Source organism: Bolinopsis microptera, chromosome 10, assembly GCF_026151205.1.
Source record: "Bolinopsis microptera isolate Bmic1 chromosome 10, MBARI_Bmic_1.0, whole genome shotgun sequence".
NCBI lineage: Eukaryota > Metazoa > Ctenophora > Tentaculata > Lobata > Bolinopsidae > Bolinopsis > Bolinopsis microptera.
This window is the reverse complement of record NC_087081.1, coordinates 3,553,478-3,569,509: the sequence shown is the minus strand read 5'-3', so window position 1 is coordinate 3,569,509 and position 16,032 is coordinate 3,553,478.

The window sequence follows — 16,032 nt, the reverse complement described above, 5'->3', positions numbered from 1 at the left end:
TAATCATAGCGGAATGGAAAACTTAAAGGTTTCTTACCATCAAGATCGTCCTCTTTGTCTTATTTATATGAAACAATACCTTGTAGAAGTATTGACACTCCGATCACTAAAATACCCAACACGTCATTTTACCGAAAGTAAATTTATCCAACCAGCATGACATAACTCTCTAATTCCCTACTTCAGAGTTTGTAAATATTTTGATCACTTTGCCAACTTATTCGTTGCTACCTGTGGCATGGGCTTCTTGATTTTTGGCACAAGGTCGCATATTTTGAATTTCTAAAGAATGAAATGATGAATATTATAAAGGTGTAATGTTATTACCTAATAACATAAGCACCTTTAGCCCTTTATTAAAAATGATCCAATATTTTTTACCGATCAAATCCATTTTTGATCGAGCAGGTCCTCCGGTTTTAGCAGTGATCTTACCACCAACAAATACATACAAATCTTGAAAACATGACCGGCCGAGCGATAGAAAGAAGCCTAATTGATTTAAGTTTCATACGATACCATGTGGGAGGTTGGTATGCATGATTGATGCTAACGAGAGACTGGGGTAGGTCACGTGACTACACTAAAGCTCATCTGGCGTTGCAAACTGAGGGTTTACAACCAAGCAAATAGTAAACAAAGAATCTAACAGTGTCACAGTAAGTAAAAGAGTGGGTTCTTTATTCCCTGACTGAAACTCGTGATGTTGAAGAAGACGACTTCTTCTCTCCAACCAATTACCTTCAATCTACGAGGGTAGGTCACGTGACTACACTTCAATCTACAGCACGCCTCAAACCTTCCCCGTACTAGGACCCATCCGACTCCCGCGGTCCCCAAAACGATTGAAATGCATACTAAACTAATAGGTAGTTTATATGAGTAGACAACAGTTTACCGAACTAGCCTTAATGCCAGTTAGGTAATACAGGCTGCGTTAAGTACGGAGATTACGACACTAGTAGAGTACTCAAATAGTTGAAGGAAAACTAAAAATACAACTATGATGGGGTGGGTGTGGTAACCATAGTAACCAGCTCAGTAACCATAGTAACCAGCTCAGTAACCATAGTTACCAGCTCAGTAACCATAGTAACCAGCTCAGTAACCATAGTAACCAGCTCAGTAACCAAACAACACTAAAAATACAACTATGATGGGATGGGTGTGGGGAGGATGAGTAACCAAAAGAAAAGGCTCACGAGTGTAGTGATCCATTGTCTATATATGATAATATAATAATAGCACTATCTATAACAGAAAGTTTCCGCAAGTTATCAGTTCAGATATTTATCTAGGTGACATAATTAGCTGCAACAAAGTATTATTGCTTCCGGTAAGAAGGGTAAGAATATACTTCATTGTGCCTGGCATCGCCTGACAGAGAGTGGTCCCAACTTTTGGGTTAATAGTTAGCGAACTCTGTGGCACCTACATACGTGAGCATGAAATAGCTGATCAGTGATCACGGACTTTATCCTCACGTTATACTAGCGCTTATTGCGGATACTACTGGAAATGAGACTGGATGATTAGAGACTTAGAGAGAATATGTAGGTAACTTGTAGGGGTGATTGATAAACAGATGGATAACAAGTTTCTAACAGCTCGTCCTATCTTATTGTGCTGATAAACAGATGGATAACAAGTTTCTAACAGCTCGTCCTATCTTATTGTGCTGATAAACAGATGGATAACAAGTTTCTAACAGCTCGTCCTATCTTATTGTGCTGATAAACAGATGGATAACAAGTTTCTAACAGCTCGTCCTATCTTATTGTGCTGATAAACAGATGGATAACAAGTTTCTAACAGCTCGTCCTATCTTATTGTGCTGATAAACAGATGGATAACAAGTTTCTAACAGCTCGTCCTATCTTATTGTGCTGATAAACAGATGGATAACAAGTTTCTAACAGCTCGTCCTATCTTATTGTGCTGATAAACAGATGGATAACAAGTTTCTAACAGCTCGTCCTATCTTATTGTGCTGATAAACAGATGGATAACAAGTTTCTAACAGCTCGTCCTATCTTATTGTGCTGATAAACAGATGGATAACAAGTTTCTAACAGCTCGTCCTATCTTATTGTGCTGATAAACAGATGGATAACAAGTTTCTAACAGCTCGTCCTATCTTATTGTGCTGATAAACAGATGGATAACAAGTTTCTAACAGCTCGTCCTATCTTATTGTGCTGATAAACAGATGGATAACAAGTTTCTAACAGCTCGTCCTATCTTATTGTGCTGATAAACAGATGGATAACAAGTTTCTAACAGCTCGTCCTATCTTATTGTGCTGATAAACAGATGGATAACAAGTTTCTAACAGCTCGTCCTATCTTATTGTGCTGATAAACAGATGGATAACAAGTTTCTAACAGCTCGTCCTATCTTATTGTGCTGATAAACAGATGGATAACAAGTTTCTAACAGCTCGTCCTATCTTATTGTGCTGATAAACAGATGGATAACAAGTTTCTAACAGCTCGTCCTATCTTATTGTGCTGATAAACAGATGGATAACAAGTTTCTAACAGCTCGTCCTATCTTATTGTGCTGATAAACAGATGGATAACAAGTTTCTAACAGCTCGTCCTATCTTATTGTGCTGATAAACAGATGGATAACAAGTTTCTAACAGCTCGTCCTATCTTATTGTGCTGATAAACAGATGGATAACAAGTTTCTAACAGCTCGTCCTATCTTATTGTGCTGATAAACAGATGGATAACAAGTTTCTAACAGCTCGTCCTATCTTATTGTGCTGATAAACAGATGGATAACAAGTTTCTAACAGCTCGTCCTATCTTATTGTGCTGATAAACAGATGGATAACAAGTTTCTAACAGCTCGTCCTATCTTATTGTGCTGATAAACAGATGGATAACAAGTTTCTAACAGCTCGTCCTATCTTATTGTGCTGATAAACAGATGGATAACAAGTTTCTAACAGCTCGTCCTATCTTATTGTGCTGATAAACAGATGGATAACAAGTTTCTAACAGCTCGTCCTATCTTATTGTGCTGATAAACAGATGGATAACAAGTTTCTAACAGCTCGTCCTATCTTATTGTGCTGATAAACAGATGGATAACAAGTTTCTAACAGCTCGTCCTATCTTATTGTGCTGATAAACAGATGGATAACAAGTTTCTAACAGCTCGTCCTATCTTATTGTGCTGATAAACAGATGGATAACAAGTTTCTAACAGCTCGTCCTATCTTATTGTGCTGATAAACAGATGGATAACAAGTTTCTAACAGCTCGTCCTATCTTATTGTGCTGATAAACAGATGGATAACAAGTTTCTAACAGCTCGTCCTATCTTATTGTGCTGATAAACAGATGGATAACAAGTTTCTAACAGCTCGTCCTATCTTATTGTGCTGATAAACAGATGGATAACAAGTTTCTAACAGCTCGTCCTATCTTATTGTGCTGATAAACAGATGGATAACAAGTTTCTAACAGCTCGTCCTATCTTATTGTGCTGATAAACAGATGGATAACAAGTTTCTAACAGCTCGTCCTATCTTATTGTGCTGATAAACAGATGGATAACAAGTTTCTAACAGCTTGTCCTATCTTATTGTGCTGATAAACAGATGGATAACAAGTTTCTAACAGCTCGTCCTATCTTATTGTGCTGATAAACAGATGGATAACAAGTTTCTAACAGCTCGTCCTATCTTATTGTGCTGATAAACAGATGGATAACAAGTTTCTAACAGCTTGTCCTATCTTATTGTGCTGATAAACATATGGATAACAAGTTTCTAACAGCTCGTCCTATCTTATTGTGCTGATAAACAGACGGATAACAAGTTTCTAACAGCTTGTCCTATCTTATTGTGCTGATAAACAGATGGATAACAAGTTTCTAACAGCTCGTCCTATCTTATTGTGCTGATAAACAGATGGATAACAAGTTTCTAACAGCTCGTCCTATCTTATTGTGCTGATAAACAGATGGATAACAAGTTTCTAACAGCTCGTCCTATCTTATTGTGCTGATAAACAGATGGATAACAAGTTTCTAACAGCTCGTCCTATCTTATTGTGCTGATAAACAGATGGATAACAAGTTTCTAACAGCTCGTCCTATCTTATTGTGCTGATAAACAGATGGTTAACAAGTTTCTAACAGCTCGTCCTATCTTATTGTGCTCACATACTATCACTGTACTGAAAAACATTTCTCGTTAAAAGCCTCTAATAGCTCACAGTTGGTGACCTAAATACTGGTTCTCTGCCATGCATGAGCCCATTTTAAAGTTTTAAGACTGCTTTTATTGAGCCAAATCTTCCTTGGAACACTTCTTAGACCAATTACGACGCTAAAAATAGTGTGTCAGTGCACAAGACTATTGGGATCCCAGAATAGAAACTATTTTATCGCATTAATAGTAATCCAATAGTAGATTCTACGTCGCACTTGGTGTCAAGTGGTGGGTCTACTTTCCATAAGTGGTATTTGATGGGGTGATATAAAGCATGGAGAATTTTAAGTGATAATGTTGTTATTTTTAATGCTATCAGCTACTTGAACTCACTATACTTCCATCTCTACTTCACTCTTTGAAAGTGGTAGCGTTGTATTAAAGCTGACAGAGTGTTAAGTATGAGCAAAGTTATTTTAATATTGTTATTAAGTCTTACCCACGTATTAGTTGTGTCAGACTCAGTAAGAAATATATTTTATTTTCATAGGTCTGGATATTGATGCTTCGAAGGTGAGCCGTTTTATTTTTGACACGTGACAGAGATTAAACAATCAGCTTTCATAATTGACCAATCAAACTCCCAGATAACAGTCACGTGTCTAAACAAACACAGTCCAAGTCAAATGTTTACTGCGACTACGCAAAGCTTTAAATCAAAACAACAAAGCGCAAAGCCTTTTATTTCCAAAAATACCAATGCCGAGAAACACCATTGGAACGCATGGGATCAATTTAAAACGAATTAAAAATGTTTGACGCAATAACTGGACTATAAGTATAAGGTTGATGCGTCACGGGATGGCCCACACTATACATTATTCTCACGAGGGGGGCTCTGAGGGACCTTTGATTCCGTCATCTCTACGGAATACTGTCCCGTATAATATTAATTAGGGTATTTGTGCAAAAATGTGATCTCCTTTGTGAGGTCGAGCCGCGCCGAAGAACCCAAAAACTACACGGATCTCTTCGGGTCAAGAGGAGAGAAGGTAAACACTGAATTTAACAGCAAGCTAGTAACCAAGTACATAAACAAACAACTACTGGCACTTTGCCAAGCTCAGAAGTTTAAAAAAGCTGACACTGACAGGATATTTGTTGGAGGATCACGCCGTCCCCTGATCCTGGTACACTGACCAATCATCTCACAGTATTCCAGCCACGTGACTATTCCCCACCAATGAGCGGGAACTATTGTCCGGATCACGCCTGTTCCCGGTCATGGTACAGGGCTCAGGATAAGGAGGCCGGTCAGACTCCCTGATCTTATTTTGTCTTGGGGCTGTCTGCTGGGGGCGTCTGTACTACACGCACATACTTACTGTGCCCCGATTATGGGAGTTATAATACTGCCCGCGTAACACAGTCATCATTATGCTAGTAATAAGTAGCTTCAGCTCACTTAGTGTCCACTTAATTAGCTGGAACCGCAAACACAGTTAGGACCACTGGTGTGTAATGAGACAGGTCAGGTACTAATGGACGGAACATATTCCGCTACTTACCATACCCCTGATCTAAAAGCAAACAAATACGGGACCGTCCAACAAATGACAAAACGATATTTGCACGTCTAACATGTACAAAATACCGCACAAAACAAAGCGCCCTGATTGGCCAGTTGACTGGAATACAGCGCTGTGATTGGTGGATTAGCGTCACGTGTATGAGGCTGGGTGTTCTGGCTGGATGAGGGGGGAAGGTGGGGTACACCGACTAAACCCAGGAGCCCGGCCCAGCCCGGTACAGCACTGTCAAAGGTAGCTATCCTAATTGTGTTATATCGCTCACGTGCAGAGACACAACTGCTTGCGGAGGGGGACCTGCTTTGCCCACGCTGGCTAAATGCCCATAAGCACCTGGGTAACTGCCACCTTACTATAGCTGTGTCAGTGTTACCATCGTTATAATACCGCGCCTTCTTCATCCTTACTTCCTTATATGTTATATCCTCCTCATGCGGGTTTTAGTGGAACTGCTCAAGTGATACACATACTCTGGCTCGTAGGACTAACCCCCCTACAGCTAGTATAGTGCCTCGGCACAGAGTGGCTTAGGGTTACTGAAAAGGAGATAAGCACCTCAGGCCATCCCAACGTTCGGGAGAGTCCTGCCCTTGTATTGTTTGTTGTATGCTCAAGTTAAGGCTGCAGCAGTTCCGGCTTGGGATACTTTAGAAAAGCTATTTTCCGGTAAAAATTACCGGTACAGATCGTTTGCATACTTAAAGCTGGATTTTTATACAGGTATCTTCAGTGAAGATTATACCTGTATAATATCTTGTTTACCTGTCTTCTTTGCAGACAGCTAATTCTAATTGATGCAGGCTCGTTATAATAATAATATTTCTCAGAATAACAAAATTACAGTAAAAACATAATATCTACCATAATTTTATTTTATATTCCTCGGATTTTGCAGGTTATGATGCTAGACCAAAATGTAAAGGAAGGAGAGCGTTAAATATAGCAGTGATTCTATTAAAAGCTGTAATGTAAGAGTTTTATTTTGAATGAGTAAAGACAATGCTTTTATAACGTTTTGATATGATAATAGCTAATATCTTTATATGATGGCGTTACATCTGAAAGGCAATAAGAAGAATATTAAGATTGCTTCAGGGATATGATGGGGCCAGCACTGAACAAAATAAAGTTTTGAAAAGAAAAATTGGCCCAACTGAGTATATATTTATAAGTTATATAGCAACTTTCAGAATGCTGAGTGAATGCTGAGTTGGGTTCATGGCTTAAGATTATCGAGCAGAACGATACAAATGCCAGGTAGCTATGGTTGCAGAATGATAAGAATGCCAGGTACAACCAGGTAGCTATGTTTGCAGAATTGAGAATGATAAGAATGCCAGGCTAGGTAGCTATGGTTGCAGAATTCAGAATGATAAGAATGCAAGGCTAGGTAGCTATTGTTGCAGAATGATAATAATGCCAGGTACAACCAGGTAGCTATGGTTGTAGAATGCAGAATGATAAGAATGCCAGGCTAGGTAGCTATGGTTGCAGAATGATAAGAATGCCAGGCTAGGTAGCTATGGTTGCAGAATGCAGAATGATAAGAATGCCAGGCTAGGTAGCTATGGTTGCAGAATGATAAGAATGCCAGGCTAGGTAGCTATGGTTGCAGAATGATAAGAATGCCAGGCTAGGTAGCTATGGTTGCAGAATGATAAGAATGCCAGGCTAGGTAGCTATGGTTGCAGAATGCAGAATGATAAGAATGCCAGGCCAGGTAGCTATGGTTGCAGAATACAGAATGATAAGAATGCCAGGTCGGGGTGTTTTATATACCTGGAGAATTGTAAGGTCTAGCCGGATGTTACAATCCCAGCGCGCTCATTGGCCCCACAGAGCTCGCCCCTACTTTTGACAAACGGGTCATCGGGGGTGGAGCCGTGCAGGGGTTCATGATACTATTCAAACTTTTCTGCACCTCCATCTAAACTTAAAGCTGAGTGCATTTGCCTTTGCAGCTGAGCTAAACTCTTATCGGGTGTTGTAAGTTGAGCAACCTATGACGGTCCATTTGGAGTTTAAATGTATTTATAAATAGTAACTGGGTCCGTAAATTGGTTCCACTGAATCACTGAGGAAGATTCTATGGAAGTCTATCATACTTTTGAAAGTAATGGAATTGAGGATAAGTGATTTTTGACACGTTTGCAGTATTTAATGTGGTTTCGCAATTCTTTGCTACCACTGAAGGCACAGGAAGAGATAAAGAATTATGATGGCTTGAACACAGTCCATGTTGTGCCTGAGGGTATCCCAAGGTATTCCACAGAAAAGAAAGGGATGACCCATTGAAAGATGGACAGTGGACTTTATCGTTTTTAAGGGAGGTATAATAATGTTTCAATCAATGGTTGTCCCATTCATCGTGTTGGTATCGAATTTATTTTGAAGGGTTTCAAATCAGAGAAGCTCCTAAGCACATTGTTAACTCAATGAAGGTCTGAAAGGAGGCATTTATACCCCTCACCCCTCACCCCTCACCCCTCACCCCTCACCCCTCACCCCTCACCCCTCACCCCTCACCCCTCACCCCTCACCCCTCACCCCTCACCCCTCACCCCTCACCCCTCACCCCTCACCCCTCACCCCTCACCCCTCACCCCTCACCCCTCACCCCTCACCCCTCACCCCTCACCCCTCACCCCTCACCCCTCACCCCTCACCCCTCACCCCTCACCCCTCACCCCTCACCCCTCACCCCTCACCCCTCACCCCTCACCCCTCACCCCTCACCCCTCACCCCTCACCCCTCACCCCTCACCCCTCACCCCTCACCCCTCACCCCTCACCCCTCACCCCTCACCCCTCACCCCTCACCCCTCACCCCTCACCCCTCACCCCTCACCCCTCACCCCTCACCCCTCACCCCTCACCCCTCACCCCTCACCCCTCACCCCTCACCCCTCACCCCTCACCCCTCACCCCTCACCCCTCACCCCTCACCCCTCACCCCTCACCCCTCACCCCTCACCCCTCACCCCTCACCCCTCACCCCTCACCCCTCACCCCTCACCCCTCACCCCTCACCCCTCACCCCTCACCCCTCACCCCTCACCCCTCACCCCTCACCCCTCACCCCTCACCGCCTCACCGCCTCACCGCCTCATCGCTCACCCCTCACCCCTCACCCCTCACCCCTCACCGCCTCACCGCCTCAGGTCTAGAATCTAGATAATGGTACACTAAACTAATCGATAGTTGTATATTGAACAATAAACAGAAACATAGGGCCACCGTCCAAGTATCCTACCCTACTGAACAAATGACTCAGACCTATGTTGTGAATGATCACATGGCCACCATTGAGGAAATCATGTTGAGCTTCTATAAAGGAGGACATCATGTCAAAGGCTTTAAAAAAATCAATATGAGGAGGACAAAATTTCTGAAATTCCCGTCAATTGCTATAGCTTTAAGTTCAATTTCAACATAATAGGGATTATGAGACCGTACGCCAGTTCATGAAACTGGTATAAAGGCTCACAAAACTTAAATAGCCAATAAGTAATATGTTTATGTCGTACTTTATACTCCAATGATACTAATAGTTTTAATAATTGTCAACCGAAAAAATTCTTTTGTTTTGCTAAATATTCTTGGCTGAAAGACGTTCAGTGCCATAATTTTAATCTTGTTTATACCTCACGTGATTCACGCATAATTGCATTCTAAGCGTGTCCTATAAAATCACAATAAAATTACATACTTGCGGTCGATTTCAAACTATACTACGTTACACAAAATCAATAGCAAAATTGTTCAGTTCTAAACTTAATCTTAACAACACAGAGATGGTTATCATTGGAATGCCGGTTTCCGAGAAGTACTATACTGAAAATATTTAAAACAGGTTTATGGCAATATTTCTTTTGTTCAATTATGATCCGTTTTTTAAAGTATCAAACAAAATAAAAGCATTTTTACTAAACCCTTTCAGCAAGTCAAGAAATCATCTTGAAAACATGATACAAATTGGCACATGGAAGAGTAAATCTTTCGAAAAAAGTGATCGGACTAAATGCACGTGACTCTTAAATTTATCAAGGATAAAATAAATCCGATGACACGAAATTTAATAGTTAAAACTGAAAGTGTTGCCTCATCAAAAGTGATTGATGTGGTTTTCCATGCTTGAAACGCTATTAAACCTTTATCAAACTCACGACTGAGTGCTTGCTTACTTTTCTAGACGTTGCATTGTGTCTTTCGACAATAGTATGCTTGTTTAACAATATATGCAACATATGTTAAGTCGTTCCAGTTTGTTGGCTCTGTATACAAAAATAAGATGTTTCTGGACTGTCGGCATGATATATCAGTAGGTCGTGATATTTTGCTGATATTAATGTTGTGTGTTTCTTACGATTCTTCTTTTAATCAAGCATTAAATTTCGTTTTCTGTTTTTCGCAGTATTGGCCTTTGTTTCAATGAATTTTTTTTCTTTTTCTGGTGACTCCATAAGTGCAAAAATTGTAAGCATTCAAGGAAAATTCCATTCAAAAATTGTAAGTATTCAAAGAAAAATTCATTATCCCCAGCAAAGAGATGCAATGGTCGCCCGTAAGGTTAGAAATAAACTAAAAATATAATGAACGCGGTGTTTTGCAGACATACACTGAACACAAACTTGCATATTGTGCAAGTGTTTAATATCAAATGTCAAACAATTAGAGTTAACATTTCAAATGTATAATTAATGTGTATACCTTTGATATAATATGCTAAAGTCAGAGAATGGAGGCACAGAAATTACGATTTTTGGTTAAAACTTAAAACTTTGATTTTGCTGCTTTTAAACGATGAAAATGAAATTACAAAAATATAATTGACTCATCTGTATCGAATCACCAGCTAGCACTATACTTTTAGTTTTGCCCTTCCTTCATTAATACTAATAGACTGATCACTCAGGTTCACATATTGACAAACAATAATAAATGCTTTAAACATTTAAACATTTAAAGATTGTTCAATTAATTTTCTTTTCCTCTTTCGACTGGTACTTCTCTTTCAAGTACCATTTCTTGAGACTTCGTGATATCCTCCGTACATTTGGAATGAGAACTCCTGAAACCGTTCTAGTAAAACACAATCGGGATAAAATAACATATTTTTCGTATCACTTATAGTTATATGTTTTAAATAATCCCCCTCCAGGGATAATCGGGATATGTTATTCACAATCAAGTTTAATGATTAATAAGAATATATAAAGAAGCAAAGCTGCCAAAAGATAATCCACTTAAATATTGAGAATACATTCAAGCTTCCTCGTCGTCACGCACATTTTATAGTTTAGCTGTTTAGTTAAGAGAAAATATCTATTTTTGGTGCAATAAAATATCTATTTCAGGTGCAATAAATGAACAACTGAAATTCAACTTAGGACGAGAAGGGAAACTACTTTTCAGCTATTTGTTAGCCAAAACAACCATGTTTCTTTCCAGATAGAGCAAAATGATATCGACTTTCTTCAAAAGTATCAAGATGATCATTGATGATGCACATATCTGCAATGCTATCCCCACTGATAGCCTGTCATTCCGCCGCAGCTTCAATCAATATTATATTTATGAAGGTCCCCACGCTTAAGATTTGCCAGAGTCACTAACTTGGTAACTTGGTAAGATTTATCCACGTAGCAGGAAGGGTCATCAGATGTCTGACCACCGTGATGGCGTGTAGTCTACCAAGGAATTCGACCAGCTGCACGTATAACCGGAAACCGGAGGGTTATCCGGTATCAAAGCAAGAAACTTCGACAAACTGACTTTGAAGCTGGCAAACGTTTTATCGGCTTTCACTTCACTCGGCACCTTATTCCACAGTTTGGATCCTTTTACTGCGAACGAGCTATCGTATAGTGTCTGGTTTCTCATCGAACTCGACTTTGATAGAGAAGGAACAACTGCTTTAGTGCCATATCTGGATGTTTCCACAAACTCGATGCTACAGCTATTTGGAACAACGTTATGGTACGTTTTCCACATCATCAAGATGATGTATCTCTCCCTTCTCCGTTGCAGGGACATTAACTTCAAATGAGCTAGCCTCTCCCAGTAGTTTAAGCTGTATAGACCACCAATGCGGCTTGTAAAGGTACGCTGGACCCCCTCCAAAAGCTGAATCTCTGTCGTCTTGACTGGGTCCCACAGCGGACAACAGTACTCCAATAAGCTTCTGACTAGAGACTTGTAGAGGGTCATCATAACCACTTTATCCCGTGTCTTAAACACACTGAACACCCAAGACAGTTTACTTCTAGCTTTGGTGACCATATCCCCGACGTGTTTAGACCAGCTCAGATCGCTTGACACTTTTACACCAAGGTCTCTAACGTTTTCTACGGGATAAAGAGTGACGTCACTAGAAACCTTGTAGAGGAGACTTTCTACGTAGAAGGGAAGTTCACTTGATAAGTTCCTCTTATTGTGTAGGTGGTTTAGGAGTTCGAACTTCTGCTCGTGTAACTTCATGTTGTTACATAGGGACTAATCTATAATGCTGTAAAGATCAGTCTGAAGAAGTTGGCAATCTTCAAGGCAGCTAATTTGCTTGGAATTGGAAACCCTAGTATCGTCTGCGAAGAAGCTCACTCTAGAATGCTTAACCACGTCCTCTAGGTCGTTGATGAACAACAGGAAGAACAGTGGACCTAAAACACTGCCCTGAGGCACCCCGCTTAACACCTTAGCGCTGTCTGAATGCACACCGTTCACGACAACAACTTGGTCACGACCAGTTAAGAAGGATTGAATCCATCTTAAGAGCTTCTCCTGGAATCCATATCTTTTCATCTTTAGAAGAAGTAGATCCAAGTCGACTTTGTCAAAAGCTTTTGCAAAGTCGAGGTAGATTGAATCGGTGTCATTTCCTTTCGTGAAACCTTCGTATATGTCGTCAAAGTGCTCCAACATTTGGGTGAGACAGCTTCTATTTGACCTGAATCCGTGCTGTTTGTCCGATAACAGATCATTAGAATCAAGGTACTGGGTCATGTGCTTTCTGACGACCCTTTCATACACCTTCACTACGTGGGAAGTCAGCGTCACAGGTCTATAGTTTACAGCTTCACATCTGCTACCTTTCTTGAAGAGAGGAGTGACATATCCGGTCTTGTAGTAGCTTGGGACGATGCCAGACGACATAGATTCTGTCCAGATGAGATAGATAGGGACCGCTAAGCTAGAGGTACATCTTTTCAGCAGGATGGAGGGGATGCCATCGGGTCCCGGTGCAGAGTCAAGCTTTAGTTCCGATATAGCGTCCTTTACGTGGTCGAGAGTGAGGACAAGTTCTTTATCTCGACAAGTAATGGGCGGCACCGCAAATTCAGGCATGGATTTGTAGGGGCAGTTAGGGTCACTATAGACTGAGCAAAACTGAGTCTGGAGGATGTTCGCAAGATCCTTCTTCTCTGTGACAAGCTTATTTTCACTATTAAGAAGAGTTGTGATGTTTTGCTTCACTTTGGAGAACGATTTCGCGTAGGAATAAAAGTATTTCGGATTAGCTTTTATCTTATTCACCGCTTTCCTTTCGCCCTCCTGAAGTCATGAAGTTAGTTTTCATCGTTATTGTTTTAGAGTTTATGGTTAATTAGGAACTATATTATAAGGAGGAAGTTCCCCCAAAATCTGGAAAAAACCACAGTAAATCGGAGTTTGCGGTAAATCGGGGTTTTGATCGTTTACATTAATATTATGTCTAGTCCAAACGATCAAAACCCCGATTAACCGCAAACTCCGATTTATCACGTTTTTTTTCATTCTCTCAAACTCTGCGGTAAATTGGGGCATTACTTTAAATCAATTAAATTCATAACCTATGTGAAGAGAGCGGAGGAGGAGGAGGTATAAATTATAATACTATAATTAATAATAGCTAGAGCCGAACATTATAAAACATAATATCCAAAGGTGTACCTACCAATTGATAATTACATCACATTTATAATCATCACTTCATTAGATATTTAAGTCCTTCATTTGAAGTTGAATGAGCAAATTAACGACGAATGATCCAGTTGATCCTAAGTCTGCTAATTACTCAAGTAAGTAATGTAACAGACAAAAATTGGATAAATAATTCAGTTTTCTGCCACACGATGCGTAAATGTTTTGGATAACCTGAAAGTTGTCGTTTCCCTAATACGATTTTACATTACTGTGGTCACGTAATTCTATATGATTACAGATTTGCCACCATGGTCGTATTACAAGATAGTTACCTAGCACAAGTTATCAGTAGGTTTTATCTAGGTGTTCCTAGACAGAGTGTTAGAAGAAAGGAACACTCCACACAGGAACACTCCACACAGGAACACTCCACACAGGAACACTCCACACAGGAACACTCTACACAGGAACACTCCACACAGGAACACTCCACACAGGAACACTCCATACAGGAACACTCCACACAGGAACACTCCACACAGGAACACTCCACACAGGAACACTCCACACAGGAACACTCCACACAGGAACACTCCACACAGGAACACTCCATACAGGAACACTCCACACAGGAACACTCCACACAGGAACACTCCATACAGGAACACTCCACACAGGAACACTCCACACAGAAACACTCCACACAGGAACACTCCATACAGGAACACTCTACACAGGAACACTCCACACAGGAACACTCCACGCAGGAACACTCCACACAGGAACACTCCACACAGGAACACTCCACACAGGAACACTCCACACAGGAACACTCCATACAGGAACACTTTACATAGCACACAGGAACACTCCACACAGGAACACTCCACACAGGAACACTCCACACAGGAACACTCCACACAGGAACACTCCACACAGGAACACTCCACACAGGAGCACTCCATACAGGAACACTCCACACAGGAACACTCCACACAGGAACACTCCACACAGGAACACTCCACACAGGAACACTCCACACAGGAACACTCCACACAGGAACACTCCACACAGGAACACTCCACACAGGAACACTCCACACAGGAACACTTCACATAGCACACAGGAACACTCCACACAGGAACACTCTACACAGGAACACTCCACACAGGAACACTCCACACAGGAACACTATACACAGGAACACTCCACACAGGAACACTCCACACAGGAACACTCCATACAGGAACACTCCACACAGGAACACTCCACACAGGAACACTCCACACAGGAACACTCCACACAGGAACACTCCACACAGGAACACTCCACACAGGAACACACCACACAGGAACACTCCACACAAGAACACTCCACACAGGAACACTCCACACAGGAACACTCCACACAGGAACACTCCATACAGGAACACTCCACACAGGAACACTCCACACAGGAACACTCCACACAGGAACACTCCACACAGGAACACTCCATACAGGAACACTCTACACAGGAACACTCCACACAGGAACACTCCACACAGGAACACCCCACGCAGGAACACTCCACACAGGAACACTCCACACAGGAACACTCCACACAGGAACACTCCACACAGGAACACTCCACACAGGAACACTCCACACAGGAACACTCCACGCAGGAACACTCCACACAGGAACACTCCACACAGGAACACTCCACACAGGAACACTCCACACAGGAACACTCCACGCAGGAACACTCCACACAGGAACACTCCACGCAGGAACACTCCACACAGGAACACTCCATGAGTCCACACAGGAACACTCCACACAGGAACACTTCACATAGCACACAGAAACACTCCACACAGGAACACTCCACACAGGAACACTCCACACAGAAACACTCCACACAGGAACACTCCACACAGGAACACTCCACACAGAAACACTCCATACAGGGACACTCCACACAGGAACACTCCACACAGGAACACTCCACACAGGAACACTCCACACAGGAACACTCCATACAGGAACACTCCACGCAGGAACACTCCACACAGAAACACTCCATACAGGGACACTCCACACAGGAACACTCCACACAGGAACACTCCACACAGGAACACTCCACGCAGGAACACTCCACACAGGAACACTCCACACAGGAACACTCCACACAGGAACACTCCACACAGGAACACTCCACACAGGAACACTCCATACAGGAACACTCCACACAGAAACACTCCATACAGGGACACTCCACACAGGAACACTCCACACAGGAACACTCCACACAGGAACACTCCATACAGGAACACTCCACACAGGAACACTCCACACAGGAACACTCCACACAAGAACACTCCACACAGGA